The 20,120-nt window shown below is 30.5% G+C and overlaps 1 long non-coding RNA gene across 1 annotated transcript; it reads right to left on the bottom strand.

Moving 5' to 3' along the window:
- Positions 1-255: 255 nt before the first annotated feature.
- Positions 256-17,906, bottom strand: LOC135951632 (uncharacterized). Its single transcript, XR_010575985.1, has 3 exons — positions 17,583-17,906; positions 4,202-4,785; positions 256-687 (listed from the first exon to the last, which is right to left on the bottom strand). It is a non-coding gene; the product is annotated as an uncharacterized LOC135951632 (long non-coding RNA).
- Positions 17,907-20,120: the final 2,214 nt, after the last annotated feature.

Genomic DNA, 20,120 nt, shown 5'->3' with positions numbered 1-20,120 from the left:
GTATGTGTAGGTGGTTGGGTGTTTGTATGTTTTGGTGGGTTAGCGAGGTGCAGAGTGGAGAGCAAAACAAATGAAAGATATTATAGGGATTTTAAGAATTCGTATGTCAGACGACTGACTTTACGAATATTTAAGGTTTTCGTCGTTTTGTATTTATTTATTTATTTTAGCTATAGAGTGTGTGTGTTTGTGTGCTTGCAATTGTATTGGAAATATTGTTTTCGTTGTAAAACTTGCTGGCTTTTGTTGTTGTTGTTGCTGGTTGTCGTTTTTATTTTTCGTTTATATTTTCCACCAATATTGCAATGAGATGTGTGTGTGTGTATGTGGGTTAATATGTTTGTATTAAAAAAAGCCTTTGGGGTGCTGGATTCGTGTTATTTTGTTGCTGTTGTTGTTGCTGTTAGTGTGTGTGTGTTTCGTTTTGTTCACTTTGAATGTTTGTGTTTTTGATTTCAAAAGGTAGAAATCACTTGTATTTTTTTTCTGTTCATTGCTGCTCGTTCATTCGTTTATTGTTTGTTTTCTTTTTCTACAATATTTTTTTGCTCTGTGTGTTTATGTTTTTTTAATTGTTTGGTTAATTTATTTGTTATTATTTTTGCTGCTTGTGTTTTTACCTCTGATATTGTTGTTGTTGTTATTATTTTGTTCAATTGTTCCGTTATCGTTTGTTTGATGTTGTTCCTGTTTAGAATTTTAATTATTTTAATGGTTTTATTGTTGTTTTTATGTGTATGTAGTATGATTTAACCCCATTTAGTCTACTTTAGAGGCCAAAGTATATTGAAATTATTGGTACAAACAAAAAACAAACAGAGATTTTATTAATTATGAAATTTCCCAAGGCGTATTATGAAAAGCTAATGATTTATTGACATAATTTTCAATTTTATTTGTAACTTAAAGTGAAAGTGGCGTTTGTATGCAAGTCACAATGAAAATCGTGTTTTGTTATATTAAAATGTTATCAATAAACTACATTCAGAATTAGAATTATATTTGGAATATTAAAATGTTTAGTTTTTTCACATTAGGAATTTGGATAAAAATTATCTGTTTTAAAAAATATAATGAACTCAACATATGGCCACAATAAAAAGTAACTAATATTAAGTGTAAATCTTTCTAACACACCGTTTCTGAAATTTTTTTCCTTACATCAATATTTGGTGAACTGGATCCAAAGATAAAAAGCTCCTTTTTTAAGGTTTTTATGAATTTTCAATATTTTAGAAGGACTGCTTTTTAAAAGTGACATACATACATATTTTTGAATGTAATTGATATTGACTTGATTTTTTTTTGGTAAAACCAAAAATTATCTTAATTAATCAAAAAAAATAGTTCGGAATAAATGTGCTTCAATTTGTTCCTAATATTTGCAATCCTATTTAAATTTTGATACAAATTTTGGTATTAGCAACTCAATTAATAACCCTTATCGTGGTTGGAGTAAACGTCTTACGCCTACGACAGTTTCGTATTAGATTAAAGATAAAATGCAAACTGTTTCTTTAATCTAGTACTAAACTGTCGTAGGCGTAAGACGTTTACGTCAACCACGATAAGGGTGATTATGTAATATGTAATAAAATCTTTATTTATTAACAAAACTCAATTTTCAACGTTTTTTTAAATTTGTCATTCTAAATAACGAAGTGTAAAAAACCTTCTCAAAAGACCAAAGGAAATCCCGAAAATTCTAAAAGTTGTAGCAAAAACCCAAAAAATTAAATTTTTTTTAAATTTTGCCTATAGGGTCCACATTTTTTTCGGGGCTAAGAAAATACTTTTGGGATAAATAGAGAACACATCAAGGTTTCCCAAGTAGTTTTCCGTTTTCTGATTCCGGCCTTAAATTTTAGAACATGAGGCCCAAAATTGAAATTTTGATAAAAAAAATAAGTCGAATTCCGAAGGTCGTAGGGGCGGACATATTCGAAAAACAGGACATGTTTTTTATACCAATAGGATCTCCGAAAAGGTAACTTATTGTTATATGTTCTGGTTATACCTGATAAATTTTTGTCATGATAAACTTCAAAATGGTTGTCTAAATAAAAACTTATTTTGTATAGTCTCCATTTATTAGAACTATTGCTTCGTTATTATAAAATTATTAGTGCTTTTGCTTAGACAACTTTGTCTTGACAACAAATGTCATTTATTGTTATGATGATTATTTGCCAAGTATAGACAGGGGGTAACGAATGTTTTATTTTTAAGAAGAAAGAGTTAAGTCACATTTTCGCCCAAAAAACAGCAAAAATGTACTATTTTTTTAAATTATTAAATTGAAAAACGTTTATTTTTGGATCCATAACTGATATTGCTCTGAAATCTTTTTTTCGAGTCCATTCGGTTCAAAAGTACGCCCTATATTTTTAAAAAGCGGACCAAAGTATGGACAAATTTTTAGATCTCAATTTTGAACTGCCTATAACTCGGAATTTAAAAGAGATAAATAGCACACGCAAGACCCAGCCGAGCGCTTTCCAAAAATATAAAGATTTTTGAAATAAAATGGGAAATAAAAAAATTGCACCTGGTTAAAAATTGTACATACCGTAGGTACCCTACTTTGAGCCGCCCCTGGTGCTTTTGTAGGATTTTATCAAATTTTATCCCGATTTGCAAACAATTTTAATTCTGCCTCACTGTGCACTGTGGAACATTGTTCGAAAATCAACAATCCCACTGCCACTTTAAAAATCCTATTAATGATTTGCAGTGTATGCTTGGGGAAGGCTGAAGCAATCTGTATAATCTCCGTGATTGAATTGAAACTCCACAGACTTTGAAGCAAAAATTTTAATTTTTATCTTTCAATTCTGTGAGAGTGTCATCTGCAAAATCAAATTTTACTGTTGTTGCAAAATAAACAATTAATCGAAATCCATTTCCTGGATTAATAAAATTGACTTGAAATTTCACGTGTATAAAATAATTTTGCAATTTTGCGAAAATGAGCGAATTCACTTAACTGTGAATAAATTCGAAAAGAATCCATCGATTTTTATAAGCGATATCTCATTTTGTTCCTATTACATGTGGCTTTACAATAAAGTAATAAATCTGAACAATTTCTATTGTTTCGGTCAAGCCCGACCATATAATACCCTACACTAAGTAAAAGAGCAAAAACATTTTTCTTTTAAAATTTCAATAATTTGGGGGCTATGACCAATTATGGACCGATTAGGTCGTGTGATTTATGTCTATATGAAAGTTGACTATGTTGAATTTTGTGAGTATACCAACATTTTTTAGCGATTTATGCACGTTAAAGTTGTTTTCGGAAGCGGGTCTATATGGGAGCTATGACTAATTATGGACCGATCGTAACAAAATTTGGTGACATGAATTTTATATATATAAAACTTATTTGGAGCGCAATTTGTGGAGATACATTTATAAATTAAACATTTATGACCGATAAAGTCCAATTTCGAGGGGACATTTGTATGGGGGCTAGGTGAAATAATGGACCGATTTCAGCCAGTTTCAATAGGCTTGGTCCTTGGGCCTAAAAAGTAATATGTACCAAATTTGATCGAAATATCTTCAAAATTGCGACCTGTACTCTGCGCACAAGGTTTACATGGACAGCCAGCCAACCAGACGGACGGACATCGTTTAATCGACTCAGAAAGTGATTCTAAGTCGATCGGTATACTTTAAGGTGGGTGTTAGACTAATATTTTTGGGCGTTACAAACATCTGCACAAACGCATAATACCCTCCCCACAATGGTGGTGTAGGGTATAATAACAGACAAAGAAAAACCAAATTTCACTGCCTTTAAGCAGTTGTCAAGGGTTAAATTAGACTGGAAATTGAAAGCGGAATGAATTGAAATTTCTTTGTAAACACAATTATAGGGAAATTATTTTAGATGAATTTTATTAACCGTCAAACGCTGATTTATACAAACACAAACAAACACACCATTACTACACAAAAACACAACCCATTTAACACACCTAACAACAACAAAAACATCAACTTCCTGTCAATTTAAGTGCATGAGACATGTGACACACAAATCAATTAAAATGTGTCTGAGTGTATGTAAAAACAAGAGAGTAGAGTGAGAGCAAGAGAGGTGTTAATAAATGAAATGCAGAAATCGGAAATAGATTTCCTGTTGGTTGGGATTTGTTTTCGTTTTTTCACTTATTTTTATACAATTACTCACTAAATATAGGTAGTTTTTGTTAATGTTGGCTTTCAACCTTTTGTTTTTGTTTATGTGTTTTTTTATTTATTTGTTTGTTTGTTGTTGTTTTTTTTTAAACAATTCACACACTATAATTAATGACCAATGTTGTTGTTGTGTCGTCGTTGTTGTTGTTTGTCACTTTGTAATCCTGTTTGTTGTTGTTGCTGCTGGTGTTTCTGGTTCTGTTGTTGATTACATGGTTCATATATTTTATTTACTTTAGATTTGGCCATCATTTCTAGAGTTGTTGTTTTTTGTTTTATTTCATTTATAGTATATAAAAACTACTTTGTATGCAGTTGTTTGTCTGTTTAATGGCTGAATTGTTTTTTTTTTGTTTTAACAAATTTTTATCATGTTCCATAAATTTTCCACACATTTATTATTTAGCATGTCTGTGTGCTTGACTTCGTACAGTTAGTGTTAGTGTGGGTAGTGTGTAATTGTTTAAAATGTTGTTAGTGACAAATTTATTTGATAATTTTTTTTTTTTATTTTTCACTTTTTTGTGTTTTTTTTAGATAGCAATTAAAACGTTATTGTTGTTTTGCAGTTTATATCTGTAAGAAAAAAGCGGAAACAGGAAATTATTGAGGGATTAACATGTAAATAAATTATTAATCTTGATTAATATTTAAAAAAAAAACATAATTTATTTAAAGCCTGTTTAGACTAGACGTATAATTAATGGAAAATATTTAATATTTATCATACGTCCAGTGGTTTTCAAAATTATGTAAAGAGCATCATAGCGGATGAGTAATATTTATTAAATAATAATTATAAGCCACCAAAAAAAAGTATTATTTCAATAGAGAAAACTTTAATATACAAAATTTCAAATAGAAACTACAATACAATACTGGAATTTCTATAGAAAATACTATTATACACAATAATTTCTATATAACATACTGTTATACACAAGAATTTTTATGTAAAAACTGTTATACACAAGAATTTCTATATAAAATACTGTTATAAACAATATTTTCTATAGAAAATACAGCTATACACAAGATTTTCTATAGAAAAAACTGTTATACACAAGATGTTCTATAGAAAAAACTGTTATACACAACATTTTTAATAGAAAATACTTTTATACAGAAAACTTTTTATAGAAAATACTGTTATTCACAAGATTTTCATTAGATAATACTGTTATACATAAACTATACTATGGAAGAAACTGTAAAAACTGGAAACACAAAACTGTTATAATTAAAATTGTCTATAAAAAAAATCAGTGATACACTATAATTTGTTATACGTAAAACTTATCTTCATTGACATTGACAACTTATCTTCATTGACTTTGAAAAAGCATTCAATACCCTAAGATTATTTTTACCATAAATAGGGATTCACTAGAATTTCAATAGAAAATACTGTTATACAGAAAATTTTTTTATAGAAACTACTGCACACAAGATTTTCAATAGATTATACTGCTATACATAAACTTTACTGTAGAAAAAAATGGAAACACAAATTTTCTCTAGAAAAAAAACTGTTATACACACAATGATCTCTAGAAAAAGCTGTTGTAATTAAAATTGTAATGAAAGGACATACTAAAACCGATTTCAAAGATTTTGAAACACCCTTAAAATTTGCAGTTATTTTGAAAAAACTGTTCACACATTTTTAGACCGATTTCAAAATTTTAAACAATTATGGATAGACAAAGAATTAAGATTTCATAAAATGTATGCATAAAATCTATATTTCAAGAAACTGTGTAAGTTTTTTTTATTTTTGTCGTAATTTTTCCAATTCGACAATAGTTATTTTAATTTTTTTCTATGAAACCCATTTTTTTGCACAGTAGTTTAAAGACAATTTTATGTAGACCAAAACGAGATATTAGTTGTTAAAATCGGTTTATACTTGCAAAAGTTATTAAACTTTTTCGGAAAAAGTTCAACAAAATATTCCTTGTAAATTAAAAATTGTACAAATATTTTTATATCCTACACCACCATAGTGGGGAGGGTATTATGTGTTTGTGCAGATGTTTGTAACGCCCAAAAATATTAGTCTAACACCCACCTTAAAGTATACCGATCGACTTAGAATCACTTTCTGAGTCGATTAAGCGATGTCCGTCCGTCCGTCCGTCCGTCCGTCTGGTCGGCTGGCTGGCCATGTAAACCTTGTGCGCAGAGTACAGGTCGCAATTTTGAAGATATTTCGATCAAATTTGGTACATAATTCATATGAGCTGGGGGAGAAAATACTAAAAAAGGTGCTAATGAAAAGTTTAATAACTTTTGCAATTTTCATCCGCTTTGAATAATTAAAACCATGTTTTGTTAAGACTTGAATTTCCTTTATACATTGGTATAAAGGAAATTTATAATTTCATATCAAAATAAATAATGAAAAGCGACTAAATTGAAAAATGTTGATAGAGTTTGTTTTTATTTTAGATATTCTTAACAAAAACAATACTTATGACTTAGATGTATCAAAAAATGCACGTCGTTGTAAAGCGTAATCAGTTTTCTTTCCAAGCCCGTTAAAAAATTTAAAGGCAGGCAAAAACTAACAGATCGATAAGTTGACAGTTGTTTTCAGAATAACTTCTGAATTTGAGGCTGTTTCTTAAATTTTTTGACATAATTTATAATGTACTCAGCATATAACCCACGCAAGGTCGTTTTCAAAGTTTTTTTTTTCCATCATAGCACCGTGTTATTAGGAGTAATTTCATTGTACCCTTTGGTAGTTTTTTAATTTTTCAAATTTGCGAATTGACTTTTAGAAAGCATTCGATACCATACGATTATTGCTAAGTAGAAGGCTACAAGACCTCGACTTTGCCGACAACATATCGAGCCCTTAGCGCCAAAATATCTTAAGCGACAAAACACAAATTTTACAGGAGAAGGTTTTTTTTTGATTATTTTAAAATTTATACATAGAATTAAAAATGCTATTTATTGGCAGCAAAAAAATTATAGTTTGTTCACATTGTGCATTAATTATGGCTTTTACGATATATTCTTTTATATTAGGCTACTTTTATGGAAAAAACTTGTCGCTTACGATATTTATATTTTTCTTGTTTATTTTGATTTAAAGCGATAATAAGTTTAATTCTATGTATATGTATTTATGTTTTGAATTTATTTATTTAAATTAAATATTAACGAATTCAAAAAAATATAAATTATTAAGTTAAAAATAGTTACATGTAGTAAGTAGATACATTGGAAGAGTTAAAATACATTTATCATTTTCAGCAAGTGTGTCCTCAATTTTATCATCACTTTTCATATTAATATGCTCCTGATAATATCTTTGCGGGATTACTTCTGTTTCACACAAATTCCTTAAGTCTCTAAATTTTTGAATATGAATGAAAATAGCCTAATTAAATTGCCACATAAAAAACATAAGATAGACAATTTCAAAAATGTTTTTAGCTTTTGCAATTGAAAAATGCATGGGATATTTTTTGAAAAATATGACAAAAAACAACAAAGATACAAATATTATATTATTTTATATATAATATTATTTTATGAAATTTTACAGTTATATAGATTTTTGTATTGAAAATGGAAAATTAAAACCAATTTCTAAATTTGTTATCGTGAATCCCGCAATTCCTAAAAAAGTTTTGAAAATCCCAAAAATGAGATTTTTTTAGTTTTTTGTCTATAATTAATACAAAATAATTAAGAACATATTGGGCCATCTAAAATGGGTTATTATGTTTTGATATCGACTATGCGATTTGAGAATTTTTGCTCTAAATTTGAATTTTCATAAAAAATAGGCGTTTTTTGGGTGGACTTGGTCCTCTCGGTATCAAACATTTTCAAATTTTGTTCATTGGAATATTTTATCAAAAAGTATAAATTCCTTATACATCTTCTTAGAAAATTTTTAAATAATTAAAAATTAAATTCAAACTAGGCCAGTATTTTTAAACAATTTTTTTTATTTGACACTTACATTTCTTGATAGTCCAACAAAGGAAAATTAATGAAAATCTGGAAATATTTGGATCCGTTATTATCAAACAACTGGAGTAGAGTGGGTAATCAAATTGCGAATATCTCCTAAGCTATAATAAATAATTGATAGGTACGACGAGGTTTTTTGTTTTGATTGACGAGGAGATTCTACATGTGTAATTTTTTAGAAATCAGATTACAAACGAAGAAATGCGATCGTTTTAAAAATTTAACATACCCGAAGTGTGCTACTTTTTGGGTCCCCTGTCCGCGCCCCTGGTTGGCCCACGTGGCCCTTATTCAAAATTTAAACTTGAATACACTTCCTCTTTGCGCATGTGAAATTTCATTCAAACCGGACTAACCATATAGAAGTTACAGATTTATTTCTCTGTATTTTTTATATACCACTATATAAAAATACTACCCCCTATATTTTTGAAGTTATTATCAATTTTGATATTCTGAGAACACTAAAACATCAGTCGGTCCATAAAATTTTAATTTCTGCAATAAAAAAAATATTTAGAAAATGTCGCTTACGATAATTTGGCGCTAAGGGCTCGATATGTCTACTATAATTGCAATTATTAAGTGCATACTTTGGAAAATAGAACCCGCAAGGAAGACATAATGGGATAAGTCTATGGTGTCACAAAATTTTAATTAAAGCTGCTAAAAAGACATAATTAATACTATACTAATGGTTCTTATAAGAACAATGAGTAATTATATAAAGGGTGTCCTAAAATTCACGCACGATTTAAATTATCCAACTAACAAAAACAGTCATGGGTTGTAGGCGTCATTGGACCATACTTCTTCGAAAATGATGCAGTTAAAAAATTTTTATTTTTTTATAACTAAAATTTAGAGAAATGTTATACTTAGGAAATTGCAAGAAAAAACATAAAGAAACTCTTAATTTTAAATTTATACCAACAGAATAAACAACACTTCAATATTTATATATTTTAAATTATTTTAGACAAAATTTTGCATAAATTTCTTAAAACTTTTCGAAACTTTATTTTACTAATCTATAGTACCACAGTTGATAAATTAAAATTGCAAAATTATAAGAAACATTTTATTTCTACATAATTTTTAAGAAATTTGTTACTAAACGAAAAATAGAAAACTTGACGAAACTTTATTTTATAACCAAGTTTTTTAAATATTCAATTGGGTGGCGTTTATTTTGCAATTTTTGGATTATCGATGCTCCTAAGGTTTAAAACCAAAATTAAAGCTACATCGGATAACGTTTATGGGTTGTATATTTAAGTTAAAGTTTCAAGTTTTGGGTCAAAGATGAAATTTACCAAAAATTTTAAAAAATTAAATAATAAAAAAAAAAATAATTAAAAATCAAATATCAAGGTCTTCCGAACCTTACCATTGCTCAAATTTAGCCTGATTTATGAGCCAGAATCATGTAGAATTGGTCATTTCAGATTCGCGACACCCAGGGAAGGCGCGTCCAACTGTTTCACGACATAATGGAATATGATGATATCTCACACAGACTTTGTTTTATTTAAATTTAAAGATAGGTTGTGCTTAATGAAAGTTCATACAAAAAAATCATAAAAAAAATCACAATGAGGATTAAAAACGCAAATTTTAACTGTTGTAGCTATTATGTGTCAGCATGAGGACCGAACACTTTGCAACATCTCAAATTGCTCAACATAAGAACCCCATAAACTCTGAAGTGAGTTTACTAAAAATTTCTTACTTAATGAAACTAATTTTTTAAATAATAGTATTAACATGTTTTAGTAGCTGACTAGTTGGGCTCTTAAATTTAAAAGGAATTGCTTACTAAACGAACATAAACAACTTAACGAAACTTTATTTTGAAAACTAGCAAAGCCAAAATAATTTTTTTTTTAAATACATATTCATAAACCTTTACATATTTATAACATAAAATTAAGGAATATTTTCAACTTAAAAAATATTTTAGAAAAACTTAACGAAAAACTTTTGTTTTCATAAAAATGTTTTAAATATATTTTTTTATTTTGCTTAAATTTTATAGAATTTCTTATACTTAAAGAAACTTTATTTTGAAAAATAGCATTTAAAATGAGTTGATTTATTAATTTAATTAATTTTTATATTAGAAAAAAACAAAATTTTAAATTTATAACAAAACTCTTTTACAGTAACAAACAAAAACCCTAGACTTTTTAATGTATCACATTTTTTGGCTCATGAACTTTATGAATAATAAACCATCAAACCCTTCAACTCATATTTTAAGCAAAAAAAATAAGAAAAATCCTTTAGCTTTTCTTATGCAAAAACCAAATATAATAAATACATACATACGTACACATATATAAGTAAAATTGTGTATTAGTTTGGCAATAGCATTCATAGAAACAAACAAAAACAAAAAAATTTTCAACATCCCCAAGGATATCACATGATAATTTCTATTAATATCGAAGAAAAGTTTGTTGGTCCAAAACTAAACTGAAACCACACAAACTCATGAACACATACAAACTCTTTTGCTATAAAAACTACTCGGTGCCAAACTCACATACACACACAGAGAGAGAGAGAGAAAAAACTACAGCAAACACTATCCCTATCAGAGAAACAAAAGCTATTTTTGAAGAAAAAGTTTTCTAATGCAGAAAACAAAAAAATGCACACACACACACACACGCAAACACTCTTATTAACAGTAAAATCCACAAACAACAAAAACAACAGCAACATTTTAAATAAAAACAACAAATAAAAAACTAATGAATAAAAAGAACAAGAAGTAGCAATGGGAGAAAAACGAAGAAAAGTGCACCACCACTGACTGCAAAGGACAACAATGGAGACAGAAACAAACGACAAACAGCAACTGACAACCACCACAACTGTTAAGGCAGCATCAGCAACACCAACAACAACAGCAATAGTAGAGATATCAAACGAAAAAAAAGCAGCAACAATGTCGACTGCTTTGAACGACAACAACAACTACAAACAAACAAACAAAATCGAGCATAATGGCAATTTATCGAGCACACATTCGGTTTTCTTGTTTTTGTTAGTTTGTCTATTTTTTCTGTTTCACTGCTACATTTAATGCTGCTTCTTAGTCCTTCGTGCTGTCAGTCATACGACAAAACGGTTAGAAAACTATTCTTAGATTTTATTATGTTTTTGTTGTTGCAGTTGCTGCTGCAACTGCTGCTCTTCTAAAGACATTTATTTTTTGTTTATGCTTAGAGATAAGTGTTGCTTATTTAGCGGCTTTTAACTTAGAACACAATTTATACAAAATATTGCTAAATGCATTTCAAATTGTTTACTTACAGTTTGCTCAACAATCATAAGTATCTATGAAAAACACAGTCTGAACTCTGGAATGAAGGAAGGTGAAGTTTGACATACCTAACTACGTCAAAAGCCTTGACGGCTATGTATGTCTGTAAGAAGGCGATAGGACTCAGTGGGGTATTATACCCCAGTTCGTTAACTGGCTATGTGATACGGTCATTAAGCCGACACTATTCTATGGAGTTTCTTTCTGGTGGAAGGCACTAGACAATGGCTCGATTTGCATGCTATTAGAGAGAATTTTAAGAAGAATGGCAATCCTGATAACAAGAGCTCTAAGAACGACCGCAACAAAGTCGATCTATATTGAACTGGATCCCCGTGAATCTAATGGCAAGAAAAATGGAATTTACTTCTGCCTTTAGGCTAAACGCGATTGAGGCCTGGAAACATGCTCCATATGGTCACGCCAGCATAATAGGTAGTATTCAGACTCTTCCGGATAATATCGATTACTGCATTTCTAGGCCCTTCATGGAGAGAAATTTCGATTTCTCAATTCCGTATGATACGGATGCAATGGACGGACCTTTACATGACACAACGGGTCTCTCAGTCTATACGGACGATTCTATGAAGGGAGATCGAGTTAGCGTAGGTGTCTACATTCGGGAATTCGACATTAGGTTATTTTTAGACTTCCAAATGAATGTTGCATTATTCAGACCGAAATATCGGCCATCAAACGGGCGGTTAACTGACTCAGTTATAATAAGATATCAGGCAGGGATATTCGTATATATACCGACATTCAGGCCGCAATAAAATCTCTAACAGGTGTATACACAACATCTAATTTAGTCCGGGAATGCCGGGCATCCTTAAACAGGATGGCGAGACGTTCAACAGTCGTACTCAAGTGGGTACGGGGACATGGAGATACTACGGGCAACTTGGTTTGCTAATGATTTGGCGAACAAATGCGCCATGTTTCCTGACGGAGACATAGAATGCAAGCTACAAATTAGTAACTTCTACTATGAACCCACATGTACTATAAACAGAACGATATGACCTCGACTGAATCGGGGACGAGCAACATATCTTCTTGGCTTTACACGCTCACAATTGAGTGGTATAGTGGCGGTCATAACCGGACACTGCACCTTTGGTAACCACGCTAGGAGACTTGGCTTGCCATACCACGACTTCTGCAGAAGTTGTCAAAACGAGGAGGAGGATGAGACTATTTTTCATCTTCTTTGTCACTGTCCGGCATTAGGAGATCTACGCCTAAAGTTTTTGGGACATCGTTCCCTAAATAGTCTTTCTGAGCTCTCGAATATGAGGCTTGAGGGTATTAATACCTTTATAAGGAGAAGTAATTGGTTAAAAAGACCAGACATGGGGATCTCTTTAGAGTAACCCAATTAACCGCCGACTCATTGGCACGCAACTTTTCTTTTTTTTTAAATCTCCTCCTTCTATCTTTCCTTTCAGGTAACACAAAGGAACCATTGCTTGGACCCACGTGAGCTGCTATTATTTTCCTTCATTTCGTGACTGCCTGGAAACCTAACCTAACCTAATCTCAAACAAAGACCAGAACCGTAATAAACAGAAAGTTCTGAAAAGGAAACAAATTTTCTAGACCTTAAATATTTCAAGATTAAGATAGATATAATTACGGATTTACGATTTAATTAATTTAATTTAAGCTTAATTTCATAAAATCTTAATCGGAATCAAAAAAAAATATATCAACAATTCATTGCATATAACAAATCCCAACAAAACAGTGTTAAATTAATTAATTAATTGATAATGGAATAAATTCATAATAAAATTTGCCCATATTTTTTCTTCGTTAAATTTATTTGGTTTTGTTATTAATCATTATTTATATTAAATGAATTAAATACGTTTGAAGTACTAAGGAATTAAGTCTATGAGTTAAATCGTAATGAATATTAAATTAAGAATTAAGTCTTTCGAAGCTTTGTCTAAAGGTCACTGGATGTATTTAACCTTTTTGATCTATTTAACCTGTTGGAAATTTATTGAGACCAAGGTAGCTAGCTCTATTCCATGATTATATGCAGATATTAAGTATGTAGATCTTCTTATATTGAGCGAACCTTTAAGCAGGCTTTCAAAAATATTGGCCTTGCAGTATCATAATATTAATAGGTAAGTCGATTTCTTTAGACCCATTTTACGCTCACATTATACATTCAATTTGGGCAAGAAATATACCATTTTAAAGGGATTTATTCACAGAAGTGCAGAATATATATATTCTATTGAAATCGGTTCAGTGTTTTAGGAGTTATAAGCGTTTAAAGATGTTACTAACACATATGCAAAAACGTGTACATGTGAACCTTAAGCTAAAAAGTAAACAAAGCAATGCGTGTTATCCAATTTGTTGTTGTAAATAAATAAGAGAAACAATTAATCTGTATTGATTTTGCTCTGTTTTAAGTGAGAGTTGTTATAGAAAACAAAGAAGAAGACTTTAGTAATTTAAAGTCACTTAAAAAAATATATTTTGAAGTTGTTTTTCTTATTTTCTAACTCCCATATGCATTAACAATTTTTAAATTGATCAAAATTACACAAAATTACCATTCAAAATTTGTTTTATAAACCTTTGACAAATTTAAAAACTGTTTTTGCATATGGGGGGGGGGTTAAATATGTAATTGTACATTAGGCATATAACTAATTTTGGCGATATTTTTGGCATACCACCACGTGATGGCCAATGTTGTATAAGTAATGAAAATCATTTTTTTAGGTCATTTGGAATCAAAATCATCACGCACCAATTTCTAAAATAAAAAAAAATTATATAAATAATTTCATTTTTTTTCCAAGTGTGAGGGATACTTCCCTTATTTAAAAATTATAAGTAGTCCGCAGTTATTATTAAAATAAAATATATTGTTTTTCAAAATAATTGAAAAAATTGAATGAAAAACTTTATTGCGTTTGGTGCGTGAACTTTTTTAACAACCGCGAAAAAATAATACCGTGGTTTTTTATATTTTTTAATACTCTATACGACTATGCTATGCCAATTTGCATATTTGCAAAAATTGTCAATAGTTATATCCCTATTGTGCATGAGTAAATAGTTATTTTTTAATATGTGCAGAAATATAATTGTGACGGTTTTCAAACTTCATACGAATCAATTACTTATCACTGCATGAAGTTTAATCAAAAAAGGGACGGGTCGGAAAAAATGGTAAGTCGCCTCCCATACATAGTAAATAGATGTTTCTTAATATTTTGTGAACTATAATTGCAAGATTATTCAAACTTAGTCTAAATGGCTCTTTTATAATTTTGGAATAGTGGGCGTGGCTTACCCTTTACAAAGTATATAATGCATTTCGAATATCTGTAGAACTATAATTGTAAAAGTGTTTAAACTTTTAGCGAATTAATTTCTTATTACTGTGCGGAGTTTAGCTGAATATAAACGGAATTAGATTAGAGAGCACCCAAAATGGGAGGGGTGGGAAAAGAAGGTGAGTCACATCCCACAAAGTAATAATTACAAGGTTCTTCAAACTTTTTCCGCATAGCTCTCTTACCATTTTACACAGAATTTATTCCTGTTCCCTGTTCGAAGTTTAGCTAAGCATGATCGGCTTAGTAGGATTTACCTCTCCCTTATAAAAAAAAGTTAAAGTAAAGATTGATATTTACATAAAAGGTTCAAAAGTGGAGTGGTATCACCCACACAAAATTAGTTAGTTATTTTCGAATATCAAGTGAACTGTAATTGAGAGATTCTAAAATTTTGTATATGTTATTTTCGTAGTTCCATTCATATTTTTTAATTTTACTAGGGTAGGGGTAGCGAAGTGCACGTGCATCGGATAATACCTTGTTCGACATCATCAAGCGCCGGTTTTTAATTTTTTTAAACCGAAAGCTTGGTTTTCAATTTTTGCGGAAACTCTTATTAAAGTCTTCCTAGAGCTTCTCTTAACATTTTTAATTTTTTGGGGAACAAATTTTTCTTACTACTAGCATAACCCGGTGCACTTCGCTACCCCTACCCTAGTAAAATTAAAAAATATGAATGGAACTACGAAAATAACACATACAAAATTTTAGAATCTCTCAATTACAGTTCACTTGATATTCGAAAATAACTAATTTAATCAGGAGTTGCGACGCCATGAGAGAATCGGTTCGAACAAACGTTACACTATTGAATCGACAACAAAAATATGCGTACGACACTCTTATGAATGTTGTGATATATGGAACTGGAGGGATTTAATGCATACGTTTTGTGGAAACACATCAAGAAATTCAAATTGACTGTGAACATACGTGTCAAGCTGCAAAACGATCAATCTGCAGTATTTTCCAATTGCTGATCATTGGCAACGGTATAATCCCGGTTGCTTTGTGCTAGTTTATCAAATCAAAATCCAAACTAATCCGAAAAGTGTTTCCAAACATTGCACAAAATTACAATTGGTTGAGCGAACGTTGATGCGAAAAACATTGATGTCGATGAATTGAATCTAAAAAAACAAAGTGAAATTGCTGTCAAATTGATGACGTACAAAACGGTGGATTCCGTTACTTTCCATGATGATGTCGTCAACTATCCAACCGAGTTGAAATTACCCGGATTACCACTTCACAATCTCCAACTGAAGGTCGGATCGGTAATCATAATGTTACGAAACATAAACCAACCTCGTCTTGGTAATGACACCCGACTTGTGGTAAAAAAAACCTGATGAATAACGTCATCGAAACAACAATACTTAAAGGAAAGTACAAAGGAGAATACATGTTGATACCACGGATCCCAATGGCTTTGACCGACATGCCATTCGATTTTAAACGCTTGCAGCCAGACAACAGAACAAAAAATATCGTGTCATAGAGCATTGCAATGAACGAAAGCAATCGAAAAATGTATTTCTTTATTTTAATTGGTTATCTGAACATCGATCTTACAATCAAAATGTAAATAGAACACCATAAGATTCATTGTAGATATTATCAAATCCAATGTAAATCAAGCATACCCCAAACATACATATATGAATAAAAATGATCATTCAAACATTTGTTTCTCTTTTTAACTATTTACACATTACAAACAGCTTCTCAGAAATCGAACACAAACATTTTTTTCTAATTTGGACAGGACAACGTCTGACGGTAAAAGTAAAAAGCCAGTAAAAATAATTCACTCCACACTAAAGATTTAGCAGTTTCTTTTAAACTATTTTCATTATTTTAAAAATAGAGTCAACAAACAATTTAGCAGCACTGCTTCAAATACACTCTCACAGGAACTTAAACCCAGCGGGAAAATTGCTAGGGCTTCAATTTGTAGGCCTTCTAAAGGACCTATTTACACATTTTATAAGATCTGATACTCATTCCGCCTTCTCTCAGAAGATGTTCTATAAGGACTTTGTTTCTCCTTCTAAAAAACTTCATACACATTCCAAATTGCATTGCAAAATAAGGTTTAACAACCCTTTATTAAAAATTCAAATATGTTTGGTTTTGAAAATATTCCTATATGCTGCTCTCTTTATTATAAACCGTTACATGAAACCAGAAAAAGGTAAAAAATCTTCTTCAAATGTTCATATTTAAAGCAGATCTTCAATTAGGCTTTAATTTTCAGGCATTTTAATTGAAGTTCTTATGCGACAGGTCTACTTACAGCCTTTCAATGGCAGACCTTATAATATGTATTCTTAAGGAGGCCTTCTATCAGTGCTCTAATAGAAGCGAGAATGCAATGAGAAGCCGTGTAAAATTGAAACGATTTTGCAATGTAAGGCCTTTAGGAAGGCCTCTTTATCTCATCATTTTCCCACTGGGATACATGCTAGAACACACATATGTACATTCATGTGCACTTAGAACATTCTATTAAACCGAGTAGTTCGCAAACCACAACATAAGATTCTAAATCTATTTCTTTAGCCATTTAACATTTTCTTTATTTCATTGTTATTTATTCACTTGGTTTACGACACTTTAACATACACATACTCACTCACACACACACTCACACATATACATACATATAATAGATGTATTTGAAGGCTGACTATTTGGTTTCCTGTTTTATTCGATGGCTGGCTGACTGGCTGAGTTTCTTTAGTTGCATTTCCTTTTGCTGCATGTGTTTCTTTCTGCACACACACACACACATTTGTCATGCACACGTACTTGCCATTACCGTTGGTCTTAAATTTCTAGTTTAGGTTTCTGTGAGTGCATTCTTTTTTTTTTCTTGACAATCATGGGGACCCACTCCACACTCTCAGACATGGCCAAGTATCATTGGCTTCAAATGAATTGACACATTTTGTTTTTTATATTGGCCAATATTGGTTTAAACGAAAAATTTTATTTATTTCAAATTAGTATCATCTATCAATATGACAATTAGAACTCACATATACACACACACACATACTCTGTGAACTCACACACAAAATGTCTTAAATTTATTTGTGTAGTATATTTTTAGGGTTCAAAATGATATTTGTGTAAATTTCTAAATCTTCAGTGATTAATATGAAAAACCGGGATACAGTGAACAGGGTTATAGAGGAAAAGCTAAGCTTTTATAATTTTAGTTGTACTCAAACTGTTAGAATACAAAGTAAGTTAGTTACAGGTGCTAAAGGTTGAAATTTTTCAGTGTTAAGTATCTTTAAGAGCAGGTCTATTAGAGTGCCCGTATTTTGTACTTTTTTGGATTTTCGATGCCTTCAAAGTTTCAAATTGTTCTCCGTCATCCAAATACCAAATGCTGAGAATTTAATAAAATCGTATAATGTTTAGAGGTGGCACATTTTCTTTAATGTTTCGAGTTTTGAGACAAAGTACCAATATTTTCCAAAAAAAATAAATATTGAAAAAAAAAATAAATTAAAAATGCCCAGGATCCCTTCCTGAGTTAATTAAGCCGTCCGTCCATTTAAGATAATTCTACAAAATTTGGTACAAGCTTTTCTGTAAGCCCAACAACGAAGCCTATAGAATTTTGTTAGAATCGGGCCCCATACGATTGTCCTATCTGAAAATAGTTAAGCTCCCATAAATATCTTAGTTATATAGATATCCAAACCAAATTCAACAAAAATAAGTTTTATATAAGCCAAACCACCAAATTTTGTGATCGGTCCATAATTAGTCATAGCTCCCATATGAGGCCCACTTCAGAAAATCATTTTAACGGGTATAGATTTCAAATAAAATTCAACAAAACTAAGTTTCATATATACAGAAGACATGCCACCTAATTTTATGGCGATTGGTTCATAATTAGTCATAGCTCCCACATAATTTTTAAAAGATAACTGTTTATAATCATCTTCTCGGTTTAGGGTATCAAATGGTCAGGCAAGACCATAAAAAAAAATTTTAATGAAAAAATATGGTTGAAAAAAAATGTTATGGTAAAAAAAACGTGTAAAAAAATATTTTTCCCGATTTTGACCCATTGTAGGTTCAAAGAACTATGACGTTATATACATATTTGGAAAGGTCTTTGAAATATCTATCATGATATATTGTTAAATATTTGTGGTACTTTAAAATAAAATTCTTAATAAAAGCGAAATTAACCCTAAGCTCTCTTTTATTGGTGTATTCAGGGACTTATAGTAAAATTTCACGTATAATATTTTTGCGGAACATTTTAACCCCTTAAATCCCTGTTTTAATGGAGTTTTTTGCTCTTTTTTAAAAGATGGACAAAAAAAACCCATGCCTTGAGGATTTAGAGGGTTAACATATTCTACAAAAATGTTCTCCGTAACATTTTACATAAATTTGCTGAACACTTTTTCTACCTAAAATGTAAGGATCACATGGTTTCTTATGACGATTAACAATAAGAATGTGCCAGAGTTGGGAAACTTTAACCCCCACTCAAATATAGGTATTTTTTTATTTTTTTCTCTTCTATCAAAATTTATTGGTCGGACTTTGTAATTTTTTTTTGTGTTGTACAGTTTCATACAAAAACTCGATTTTCGATTTGTCTAATTTTCCGACATTTCCGGAGGGATTTTCCAAAATTTTCTTCCAAAACCTTGTCCTCGAAAATAAGATTTTACAGAAATCGGCCCAGCTGTTCTCATTTTATGAATTACTATACATTTTTTACACCATTTTTTTATATATAATGATTTGGAAAGGTCTTTGGAATATCTATCATGAGATATCCATATTATTTATATTAACGACTTAGTAATCGAGATGTAAATAGAAAAGTTGGTAAAAAATGGAATGATTTCAATTAGCGAAACTTTAGCGGATATATTGATGTATGAACCATGTATGTTAGTTGTTTGAGACTGCGGAAACTTAATGTCAACATACAGACGGATATGGGTATATCGACCCCGCTATCTACACGCAGAGAAAAAATATAATTGGGCATGGTTACTGTAACCATTTAAATAGTGTTACAAAATTTTTAACATTATTATAGTCACAGTAACTATTTACATGATTGTGGTAACCATAATATGGTTAATTTATGATTCACATGATTGTATCAACCATATATATGGTTACAGTAAACAAGTATATGTTTGTGACAA

This window comes from Calliphora vicina, chromosome 2, assembly GCF_958450345.1.
Source record: "Calliphora vicina chromosome 2, idCalVici1.1, whole genome shotgun sequence".
NCBI classification, from domain to species: Eukaryota; Metazoa; Arthropoda; class Insecta; order Diptera; family Calliphoridae; genus Calliphora; species Calliphora vicina.
This window is presented reverse-complemented; position numbering and strand designations above follow the sequence as displayed.